We start from the raw sequence: 12199 nt of genomic DNA, 5'->3' as shown, positions 1-12199 counted from the left end.
AGATAATCAGTTTACTGTCATAGAAGACAAAAAAAACAACAGAAAACATTCACATTTAAGAAGCTGGAACGAGATAATTTTTGTACTTTGTTTTTGAATTAGTCATAACGATTAATCAATTATAAAAATAGTTTGGCAATTATTAACTACTCAATGAATTGACTAAAATGAAAGGGAGCTGTCACACATAAGGTCCCTCCCTCCACCCTCTCCTTTTCTTCTAATTATTCTATATGATGGAAGGCAGTGGAAGTGCGCCTAACCTCATCCTGCAAGTGTGAATTCTGTTTATGTTTGAGTCACAATTTTACAAAATACTATAATTTGTATGCATCTCCATCTGGGCCCTTACATTACATTACATTACATCATTTGGCAGACGTTTTTATCCAAAGCGACTTACAATAACACATTTTTGTCAGCAATAGAGCAATCAACTATGCAACACAGTCTATGACAACTACATGGTAGCATGGAGGGGGGTGTTTCCAGGACGCTGGATTACACCGTTAAGCCTTCTTGAGGTGTCGTGGGCCTAACTTAACGAAACGTCGGTGAAGGAAGGTGCCCACTTGAAAACCCCAATGACATGCTTCATACTGCTGTTGGCTAGGGTAGGTAACTGGTGATTTGTGTCTTGTTTATTAGTTTGTTAGCCTGTTAGCTTGTTTTATTCTGGATTGGGCTTCTAAATGTGTTTTTCCTCGGATTTTGGCACAAGGGATAGTAACATCTTGTCCTGTGTATTAATTAATACAACTTCTGAAGGAACAGTGGTACAAGTTTAGTTCAGGTTATTTTTTTATTTATTTTTTTAAGAGAGAAAGAAGTTAGTTCAAGAAGGGCCCAGATGGAGCCTGAAAAGGTGTGTCTTTAGTCTTTTCCGAAAGATCAAGTTCTTGATCTAACTTCTTTCTCTTAAAAAAAAAAAAAAAAAATCCCAAACTAACCTTAACTTGTATCACTCTTCCTTCAGAAGTTGTAGTTGTCATAGACTGTGTTACATAGTTGATTGCTCTATTGCTGACAAAATGTGTTATTGTAAGTTGCTTTGGATAAAAGCGTCTGCCAAATGATGTAATGTAATGTAATGTAATGTAATGTATGGAGATCTTGTAAAATTGTGATGGAGAATTTAAAAGCAGTCTCATCTGTGATTACAGCAGAATAAAATGAAGCTAATATCACAATTCATTTTGCCGGCCCATGATACGTTAAGCTGGCGAGGCAGCTGGATTCACACAAGATCATGAGATCATGTCCCATCCTACCATACAGTCATGTGAAGCAGTTCACTATGTTGCTGTGACCACTTCTTATTGTCCATTTCCATCTCCCCCCGGCCCCTCTTCTCTCAATAGGTTGTGCATCACTTTTTTCTGTCCCCTTCCTGTCTGTCCATCTGTCGTCGCTCCTTGTCAAGCTGCCATGTGTTGGTTCAGCTCAGAGGGCTCCCTCCTGGACTTGGACTTTGTCCCGTGGAGGCGGGTGGTACCAAAGGACCCGGGCTACGAGCGGGACAGGGAGTCGGGCACCTACACCCCTCACCCGGAGAAGGACGGGCAGGTGGGTCACCCTCCTTGCGGTCTTAGTGACCAGTCCTGGCAAGGAGCTGGCCAAGGAGCACAGCGTGAGCGTGGACAACCTGGCAAGCAGGAGAAGCACCAGCTGAGAGTGGGGAGCATAGGCGAAAGCTACAGGTTAGCTTTTCTCTCTCTGCTCTCTTCTCCCTCTCCTCTCCTCTCTTCTCTCTCCTCTCCTCTCCTCATCCCTCTCTTCTCTTGCGATGTTTTATTTTTTAATATACTCTTAAGATTGATTTAAGTTGGTTACCGTAAATTCCGGACTATAAGACGCACCGGTCTATAAGCCGCACCTTCAAAGGTGACTATTTTTTTCTTCTATAAGCCGCACCGGTCTATAAGCCGCGGGTGTTTTGATGTTTAATTACCATATGTAAGGCTTCGTGCACAGAGGGGATTGTCGGGAAAGAGATCAGGTCACTAATCCCCAGACAAAATCACACATTGTGGTATTTTTTGTTTTTTTTACAGTGCACACAGTGTCCGCGGTGTGGTGAAAAGAGGGCAAGAGAGGAAATTAAAACAGAAGTGGATTTATAGTTAGAAAGAGTGCTAAAGAAGAGAGAATTCCGTTTTTTATTTTTTTATTTTAGTTACTCACAGTACTATTGACCAGTCCAACTCAAAAGATATTCGGCAGTTTCACTTTGAGCTCTTGTTCCGCCGCTGTCCATCAATGGTTATGACGAGTCTCGCTGGGTACAGTACGCCAAAGCGATATCCATTGACTCGATGATGCTGTTGTATGTTGCGCGTTTCTGTTGCACCAACGCGGAGAGGTCCTGCCGGACGAAAAAGCGCGTACCCTCCCAGGTGAGGGGCTTCTTCCCCGCAGCCTGGAGGATGAGTTGACGGTCGGGCCAGCGGAGTAGGCAGATGAAGATGGCCCTCGGTGGCAGGCCGGGGTCTGGACGTGGCCGAGGCGCCCGGTGTGCCCTGTCCACCTCTGGTGGTTTCTCTCTCTCGCTCTGCTCTGCTCTGCTCTGCTCTGCGCCGCGGCCGGGCTGTCTGCAGCCTGGGGTCCGCTCTGCTGTGCGGGAGAAAGGAGGAGGAGGAGAAACCGCCACCTCCACAGCCAGCCACCTCACACACCCCAACTGTTTAATAGTGCCCGGCTCGCATGCCTCTCGGTCGGCTGGCCGGACAATATGCACCCCGCTGCAGCAGCAGCTTCGGGAGGTTTTCTCACTGTGTTCGGGACTTCGGCTCTAACTCGGCCAGATGGCTGGACACGAGTGAAACTCTTCACGGTTGCATTATTTTCTTTAGTGAGTGAGTGGATGGACTTCTGCACGTTTTCAAACTTGTTTTCAAGCTGCTCAAAACCTCTGAGCGATGTCGGACTTAATCGATAGTGTTTCACGGAGTAAAAGTTTAGCCCAAGCGGTGTATCTCCAGCCTCCAGCAGGTGAGTCATTTCCTCATTCATGGCGTGATTGCTTCGTCTTTTTCTTTCTGCTTACCTGTGTTGTGTTATGTTATGTTATGTTATGTTGTTAAAAGAGGGCAAGAGAGGAAATTAAAACAGAAGTGGATTTATAGTTAGAAAGAGTGCTAAAAAAGAGAGATTTTTTTTTTTTTTTTGGAAAAAATCCATAGATAAGACGCACCGTTATATAAGCCGCAGGGGGCAAAAAAGGCCAAAAAACGGGAAAAAAGCCGCGGCTTATAGTCCGGAATTTACGGTAATTCTGTTTATTGATTGTGGAGCTAGACACATTCTCTTCAAAGTCCTCTGAGACATGTGCTTGTGAATTAGAGCTATACAAATAAAACTGGACTTGACTGCAGGGCCTACAATGACGGCCAGCTGTCCCCGGCCGCCAAGGGCAGCGTGGAGAGCGTGGAGAGGGACGACCAGCCTCCTCTCTCCCCCTCGCCCCCTACAGGTGCCTTCTCCTTCAAGCCCCGCCCCCAACACCCCTCGCCCCCTACAGGTGCCTTCTCCTTCAAGCCCCGCCCCCAACACCCCTCGTCCCCTACAGGTGCCTTCTCCTTCAAGCCCCGCCCCCAACACCGACAACATGCCAAGGTTAAGCTGGCAGCAGCCAAACGGCACCTCAGCAGTGTGTTTGGGCAGCAGGTGAAATGTTTAGTTCAGTGTTCAATATTCACCTTAGAGCAGCACTTCAAACCTTTTCACACCAAGGATCCCTAAACTGTCATAAATTAGACCATGGAGCCAGTGGTGTAGTGGAGGGTAGACGCAGGTAGACCCACTTACTTTTCAGTCGGCATTGAGTCTGCCCACTTCTAAATCCACTCTGACGCGTATCCATCCATTCAAGTAGTGTGCTGCAGTTTTTTTTTCTCTTTTCTTCCTAAAGGCACGGCCCGCCCTACTCTGCCTCGATTGGCTAGTAGTACTGGGTGCCTGCTTTGGTTTGTTGGGTAAGCCCAATCGGAGGCAGAGTAGGGCGGGTCCTTTCCTTTGCCTTCCTACTAGGATAAAAATGTCGGCTCTCTCTCCTGCGACCTGCCTGCCCCACCTGAGATGAGAAGATGAAGCGAAGCGAGCTACTAACCCTACACTGCCCAAAAGAAAGACTGATGCACATGATGTACAGTAAGTAGAATGTGTGGAATTGTATTTTTATTTATATTTTTTATTTAGGGCTGGGCGATATGGACAAAATCAAATATCACAATATTTTTGACCAAATACATCAATATTGATATTGTGACAATATTGTAGGGATGACTAATTGCTGCTTTCATAAAATATTGAGACAATGAGATTTTTGATAAATAATCATTAGTAATGTGGATATAATGACTAAGTGGGTAAAGGCAAATAATAGATACAGCCATGCTGTCGCTTTGTGAGATGGCCTCTAGTTGGTTTGGACCTTCAAGCCAATCACGGTGCTTTAAACATGTGACGGCAAACGCCAGTCAAACGGGACACCAAGTGACTTTAAACAAACACACATTCAAATGAGAAGTGTGCAGACAGTTTACTGAGCCGTGGAGCTGAGAGGTTATGTTGTGAAAACGTTGATCAAGAAGAAACTACATTTCCTATTTCCTATTTTCATCCCATTGTGAGTACAATGTGTGCAAGTGAATTCAGCTTCTATGAAATAGCTCTGTTATGAGCGAAGCTAGTCCCCTGTTTTTCTGACGTCGACTTTTTCAGACCATGGGGAACCATGTTAAAGTGATGAACATCATAGCGCTTCCCATACATACACAGTGCAGCCCCCTCCCTCCGCTGCGAGTGGAGACTGTAGGTATCGAAATGCAAATACACCCTTTTCACGGGGGCCATTTTGTGTCGAAAAGGCAGGGTAAACAGAGGTGCAAGGAAAACACTAATGAGCGTTTCCAATGTCCATGATTGGAAGTTAAAACTGAATAATGACATCACAACAGTCTAATCCTAATGTTAATTTAAAATGTGATAGTCCTCTAAATCTGGCTTCAAACGGCCACAATTTTTTAAAAACATTTAAAAAAATGGGCCTGAGAATGTGGGCTTCTACAAAATATGTCCCCTCCACCTTTGAAATCAAAGCTATGTCCATGGATAATATGAGGGCATTTTGGTAAACAAACCGTGTCACTGGGTGGCAACGGCAATGGAACCCTATGGAGCCTGAGTTTGAGCGTCTTGACTCTAGCCGGCTGACCGTGTTTACAATTTAAAAACTGCGACAGTTTAACACGACATGCATATATTATACATCAAACTCTTGAGCTAATTCTGCTCTCACTCAGAATGTCAAAATATAACTGATGTGATGTATACTTTTTGAGATATTAACGTTTGTTTATACTAGTTAACTGCCGCGGGGTTACGCATTTTTGGGTGGCAGTGACGTCACGCTGATTCATCCTATTAGGTCAATCATCTAAATGCTATAAAACCTTTCAAACATATTCATTGCAGGATGATGTTTTCATAGAGGCCATTTACAATCTGATCACCAAAAACGCATGTTAATGCCAGGTGTAAATGGCCTCTTAGTTGTTTGATTTTAAGATGAAAATTGAAGCAACACATTTTATACAGTAGTAACCGTTTTATTTTTTACCCCTAAAATAGTCTTGCTTCCCAGACACTCTCTAATACATCATAGCCTAATGTACAACACTGAGCTTGAAAGAATAGATTGCATGGAAAGGGGAGGAGGGGGGGCGGGGGGCACAATCACATAAAAACAGTAACATTTGTAACCTAACCACTAACCCTCCGCCCAACCCTGCTAGGTGGCATGTTGGCTACGCACCACCATCCACAAGCTGGAGTCTTGGGAGAACTTCAGTGCTGAACTGATAGGAAGCGGGTTCTTCTCAGAAGTTTTCAAGGTACTACTTGTCTCAAACTACTCAGTGAGGGACATTATACAACTCTTTTGTGTCCTCACATGTTGTTTTCATGACTAAGATTTTTGTTTGATAAAGTCTGTGGAACAAATATGAAAGCGCATGGTGCTGACCAACACATTTTGAATGTGAATAACTTAGCAGTGGTTCTCAACCTAGGGTCCGGGGACCACCAGTAGTCCTTGAGGGGGTTCCAGGGGGTCCCCAGCAAATTGAGTTAACACAACTAGACAATGTAGCAGATAACTGTTTTGATCCTAGTTCCACTGCTTTCTCTACACTACAGATTGTCATGGAATTCTGGACAAAATCATATCTAACAATAGAAATATTCCCAGATTTGCGTCAGCGAGATCAAATATCAACAAATGGGGGGGTGTCTGTGGCCTTAATTTGTATTAAATTAGGGGTCCTTGATATGGAAAAGGTTTAGAATCACTGGCTTAGAGGCTGTGGTGTGTTTGAAGGAAACAAGTCTGCCTTCACCTTCTTAAAGACTAGAATATTCATATATAATATAATATAAATATAATATTTCCCACAGCCTGAGCCAAAAAGTGCTGAGGGAACTAAGCTCATATCGCCCTCAGAGACAAAGGGACACAGTAAAAATCTGAACACCAGCTATTAGCTGACCTATTTCTGCCGCTCCAGTCTGAGCACATTTCTGTCTGCTGTTGGTATGCCTGGAACTATGGATTGTGTTTTTACACAAAACTATGATTCCATTTAAAACATATTATGTCTAATTCTCACATTATAACTTTGGAATGGGATTTTGTGTCCTGGCAAATTTTGTAGTCTTACACATACATGTACATAAACAGGGATTTGTTGTGTGGATGCAGAAGCTGTGGACCACAAGACGGACTGCATCTGTGCTCTTCAATAGCAAGTCCATGCAATTACAAGTGTATAGGTTCCAAATCAAGGCAGGAAAGGGACCAGCACAGGACAAACACAGAGGCTCATGCATAAGGACCCGAACCAGTAGGTTCAGAGACAGCCTGTATCCCCAAGCCATCAGGATGCTCAACTCAGCCTCATAGTGTCGGGCCACCCCCCCCCCCCCCCCCTCCCGGCAGCCCCCAGCCTCTCTCTCGTAACGGACAAGCCCGTCTTTTATTGTCACACGAACACCACAATACATGCATGCGGCCACAAAACACTCATGCTGACGGTGGCCGGTGAAAAGTGTCCTCTGCATTTAACCCATCCAGGCATGTCCTTTCCTCCGAGGGGCAGGCCAGGAGCAGTGGTCGCTTTCTCGTACAGCGCCCGGGGACCGACTTCGGATGTTGTCGTCACTGGTCGGATGACGATGACGATCTGATCTTCTGCATGTTTTTAGTGGGGGGGTTATATACGGAGGAACCCCCTGGGGGTACGGGGAGAACATGCAAACTCCACACAGAGAGAAAGGCCCTTACGACGAGATAACCCACAGTAGGCACTGAAGATATGGGGGGAACACAACCACAGCGCTCACAGTGTCCCAGGCGAGAATCGAACTCAGGACCTTCTAACTGTGAGGCGACAGCGCTACCGACTGCGCCACCATACCCCCTTTGGGCTGTTAAACCAGTGGTTCTCAAATGGGGGTCCGCGGAACTTTGCCAGGGGGTCCGCGAAAAGTTTTCAGGTAATATATATATATATAAAGAAAAAACATTGCATGGATGCATAACTGGGACGTATCCTCAGTGATGTACCCTGGGGTCATAGGATGTTTCGGGTCTCGCAACATCATACACCCTCGCCCAGGTGACCCAGCCGGGGCTGGCCAAGCCCCAACTTACGTCCCAGTAGCTACCCACGGTCAGCCCTCCAGGAAGGGTCTGGTCACACGGTCAGGGCCACTCAATCCGCTGCTCCGGAACTACTCTGCCGGGACCGGGGGGGGGGGGGCTCTGGTACGTAGAGGGACCGGGCTCTGTTGGTTGCCACCAGGCCGGGCTCCTCCTTCGTCTCACCAGGTCTAGGACCTGTGCGCTGCACCAGACTCCCCCGCTCCAAACATCTCATTCCGAGGTGATGGTATCTTGGTGGATACCATGCAGTACCAGTACTTGGTGGCACTATATATATATATATATATATATATATATATATATATATATATATATATATATATATATATATATATATTTTATAAAAAAAAATGCTACATGTTACTTACGGTATTCCTTCTCAAACTGCTTCCTACATGGTGCTAGTCTATCAAAAATATTGCATAGTGGTTTTCTGGACTGTTGACAAATTGTGATATTGTAAGTCGCTTTGGACAAAACAAAAGCGTCTGCTAAATGACGTAATGTAAATGTAATGTAATAACAAATATATATATATATATATTTTTTTTTGCAAAATCTTCATAGTTCAACGAAAATAGTTTATGCTTTAAATCTAAAATGGTTCATGGATTACATTCTAATAACAAACCTATCAAATTAAAAGTCAAGCACGTTACCGTGGAAACAATTAAGCTTAGCCCAAAATCACAAATCAGAATGAGGGGGTCCCCGGTATATTTTCTATCTTGTAAGGGGTCCTTGGCTGAAAAACATTTGAGAACCTCTGTGTTAAACTGTTGACTGCCCCCGCCCCCCCCCCCCCCCCCCCCCCCATTGTGCTGTTGAACTGTTGACTGCCCCCACCCCCCTCAGCCGTGTGTGTGTGTGTGTGTGTGTGTGTGTGTGTGTGTGTGTGTGTGTGTGTGTGTGTGAAGCTGCTGTCCTCCCCCCATTCTGTATTCACTATTGCACTATACCTCACTTAATGTTTTGTGTAAACTCTCTGTCGTGGTGAATTGCTGTGCAATTGGGCTTCTTGTTTTTTACTTACTTCTAAGTATGTTTTTATCTTTATACCGCTTTAATCTTTTAATACGTTTTTACAGTGAAGTTGATATGAGCGCTGAGTATAAGATTTTCATTGCAGGTGACGGATGTTTGCATTGTTGCCGGTATATGACAATAAACTTGAACTGAACTGAACTCATAATTGAAAACATATTTCAAATTGGTGCTGTGACAAAAACACAATATGCAACAAAAATGCAATACAAAGATAGATTTTGCTTTTAAAATATCAGTTTGTTCTTAACACATTGACTGCCAGCCGTTTTTTTTTTTGCTGTAGGTAGCTTTTGCCAAGCCGTTTTTTTGAGGATTCTGGCTCATTTTACAAGAGCCGAGGATTCTTTTCTGCTTGGAGTTTGTCAACACAAAGTTCACAAAAGTACTAATAGAATGTGTGCTTTCTCTGTCTAAAAGAGTTAGTTTGTAGAGTTAGTAGTTATGTAGATATTAGCCGTTGAGTACAGCATGGTTTTAGCGTCTGAGAGTGAAAGCTGAGATAATCGCAGTTTTGTGAAATTCAATCAAACAGGCAGAACAGTCACTTTAACCATTTATTTTTGGCATCAGTGAGAGATCAGACATCCAAACAATATAGTTCCGAACGCCCTCTCCTTCAACTCCTCCCTCCGTAGGCGTGTCTAGTGGCTTTCAGCCTGCGTTTGTCACAAGCGAGTGTTCTGCTGCTGCTGCTGCAGCGAGTTTGAGCAGCCTCCCTCCCTGGCAGCGAGTTTGAGCAGCCTCCCTCCCTGGCAGCGAGTGTGGATAGGTCTCACTCGTCTCTTGGGTTTGAGAGCCCCGATGAAGCCCCGTGCGACTCTAGGCCTTATGCTGCCCACCCAAACCATTTCTGGAACCCCCCACCGCAGCAGCGCGAAAGCGTCCCCGCCTACAGTATGAGAATGAGGCTCGTTCGTTTCTGACTGTAAAATCGCCAAGCCATTTCCTTGAGAATGGAGGAAGCAGCCGCGGGAGGCGGCTGCTTTTGGTTGACTTCTCTCTGTCGGGAGAGGACCGTCGCCACCTAGCTGGTCGGTAAAATAGATTATACACATTCAATACTTCCAATATCTCCATAGGAGACGCGGGGGGCATTGATCCACGTAGCACCGTCAAAAAAAAAAAATCAATTTTTTTTTTACGTATTAATACGTCAGTGGCAGTCAACGTGTTAAACAATTATTTTTCCCAAAGTGTGTTCTGCTTCCAGGTCATGCACAGGGAAACACACAAACAAAATAATGGTGGTGAAGATGTATCACAACGAGGTTGACCAAGACAGCATCGCACAGGAGACCAGGCTGCTGCAGAAGCTCTCGCACCCAAACATGGTCAGGTGAGTTTCTGTGACCTTCAACACTGACCACCCTGTCCACTAAACACATTCATGATCTGTGACCTTCAACACTGACCACCCTGTCCACTAAACACATTCATGATCTGTGACCTTCAACACTGACCACCCTGTCCACTAAACACATTCATGATCTGTGACCTTCAACACTGACCACCCTGTCCACTAAACACATTCATGATCTGTGACCTTCAACACTGACCACCCTGTCCACTAAACACATTCATGATCTGTGACCTTCAACACTGACCACCCTGTCCACTAAACACATTCATGATCTGTGACCTTCAACACTGACCACCCTGTCCACTAAACACATTCATGATCTGTGACCTTCAACACTGACCACCCTGTCCACTAAACACATTCATGATCTGTGACCTTCAACACTGACCACCCTGTCCACTAAACACATTCATGATCTGTGACCTTCAACACTGACCACCCTGTCCACTAAACACATTCATGATCTGTGACCTTCAACACTGACCACCCTGTCCACTAAACACATTCATGATCTGTGACCTTCAACACTGACCACCCTGTCCACTAAACACATTCATGATCTGTGACCTTCAACACTGACCACCCTGTCCACTAAACACGTTCATGATCTGTGACCTTCAACACTGACCACCCTGTCCACTAAACACGTTCATGAGTACATGTGTTCCTCTGACCACCCTGTCCACTAAACACATTCATGAGTACATGTGTTCCTCTGACCACCCTGTCCACTAAACACATTCATGAGTACATGTGTTCCTCTGACCACCCTGTCCACTAAACACATTCATGAGTACACGTGTTCCATTGTACATCTGGTAAACGTGTTGCCAAAAACACCAAATGTGTGCTTCTCACTGTACTTGTTGATTATCATAATGTACATTTGTCAACAGCATCACCGGTCTTGTGAAATAGTGCAACATTCTATTCATTTTGATTGAAAAACAAAATCCATTAATTTTGATAAACGCACGCGCGCACACACACACACACACACACACACACACACACACAGGAGCACATGTCGAGCCCTCTGAGGATCTTCTGGTTTCTTTACTCCTCTATGACAGTAAACTCATTATCTTTGGGTTGTGGGCAATGGACAACATGGACAACATCAATGTAAAAAGTAGAAATTCAGTAGAGTGGTTTGTCATTTCTTGTGCTGTTTTCCTCATAGGCTTCCCCTTCCTGCAGCAGGAAGAGACACAGTGAGGGGAGATTTGACCAACCAGAATCCAAACGTCTGAAAAGACAGGTAGAGAACACACACGCACACACACTCACACACACACACACGCACACACACACGCACACACACACATACACACACACACACACACACGCACACGCACACTCACACTCACACTCACACTCACACACACTCACACACACACACACACACACACAGAAGATAATACACACACATGCACATGCCTATGCATGTGCAAGGTACATATACATCCACGTATACCGTATACACACACAGCGTTCTGACGAGGGCTATGAGCTGCAGCCAGGGTTTGGAAGGTTTTGAGTAGCGCGTGTGTGTGGTTTCTCTCTGCCCAGGGAAGTCACAGTCCTGCCAACCTGCCCTGTCATCTCATGTGATTTACCCATCAAAGACACACACACACACACACACACACACACACACACACACACACACACACGTTCAGCACCATAGAGATTGATAAACACTGTGAGAGTAGAGTAAATCTTTATTTATCCCCCCTGGGGCAATTCATATGCAGCATAACAGAAAATGTAATTTAAAAACATACAGACATGAAACAGTCAAAAGTAGGGATGTCTTAAAACAGTACAATTAAAAGGACAGGAAACCATGTAAGTTAAAACAGAAAAAGGGGCATGAAGTAGGCTACTATTCAATTCAACAGTTCAGACAGCGAATAGCCTCAGGAACAAAAGAATGGCTGTATCTGTATCTGTTCTTGCAACAGCGGGGCATCCTATACCTGCGCCCAGAAGGAAGGAGGGAAAACTCAGGGTAAAGAGGGTGCTGAGGGTCACGCAGGACACCTTGAGCCTTCTTAAGAACCCTC

Source organism: Poromitra crassiceps (genome assembly GCF_964638095.1).
Source record: "Poromitra crassiceps genome assembly, contig: HAP1_SCAFFOLD_191, whole genome shotgun sequence".
NCBI classification, from domain to species: Eukaryota; Metazoa; Chordata; class Actinopteri; order Beryciformes; family Melamphaidae; genus Poromitra; species Poromitra crassiceps.
The sequence above is the reverse complement of the archived record's forward strand: the minus strand, read 5'-3'. Positions refer to the sequence as shown.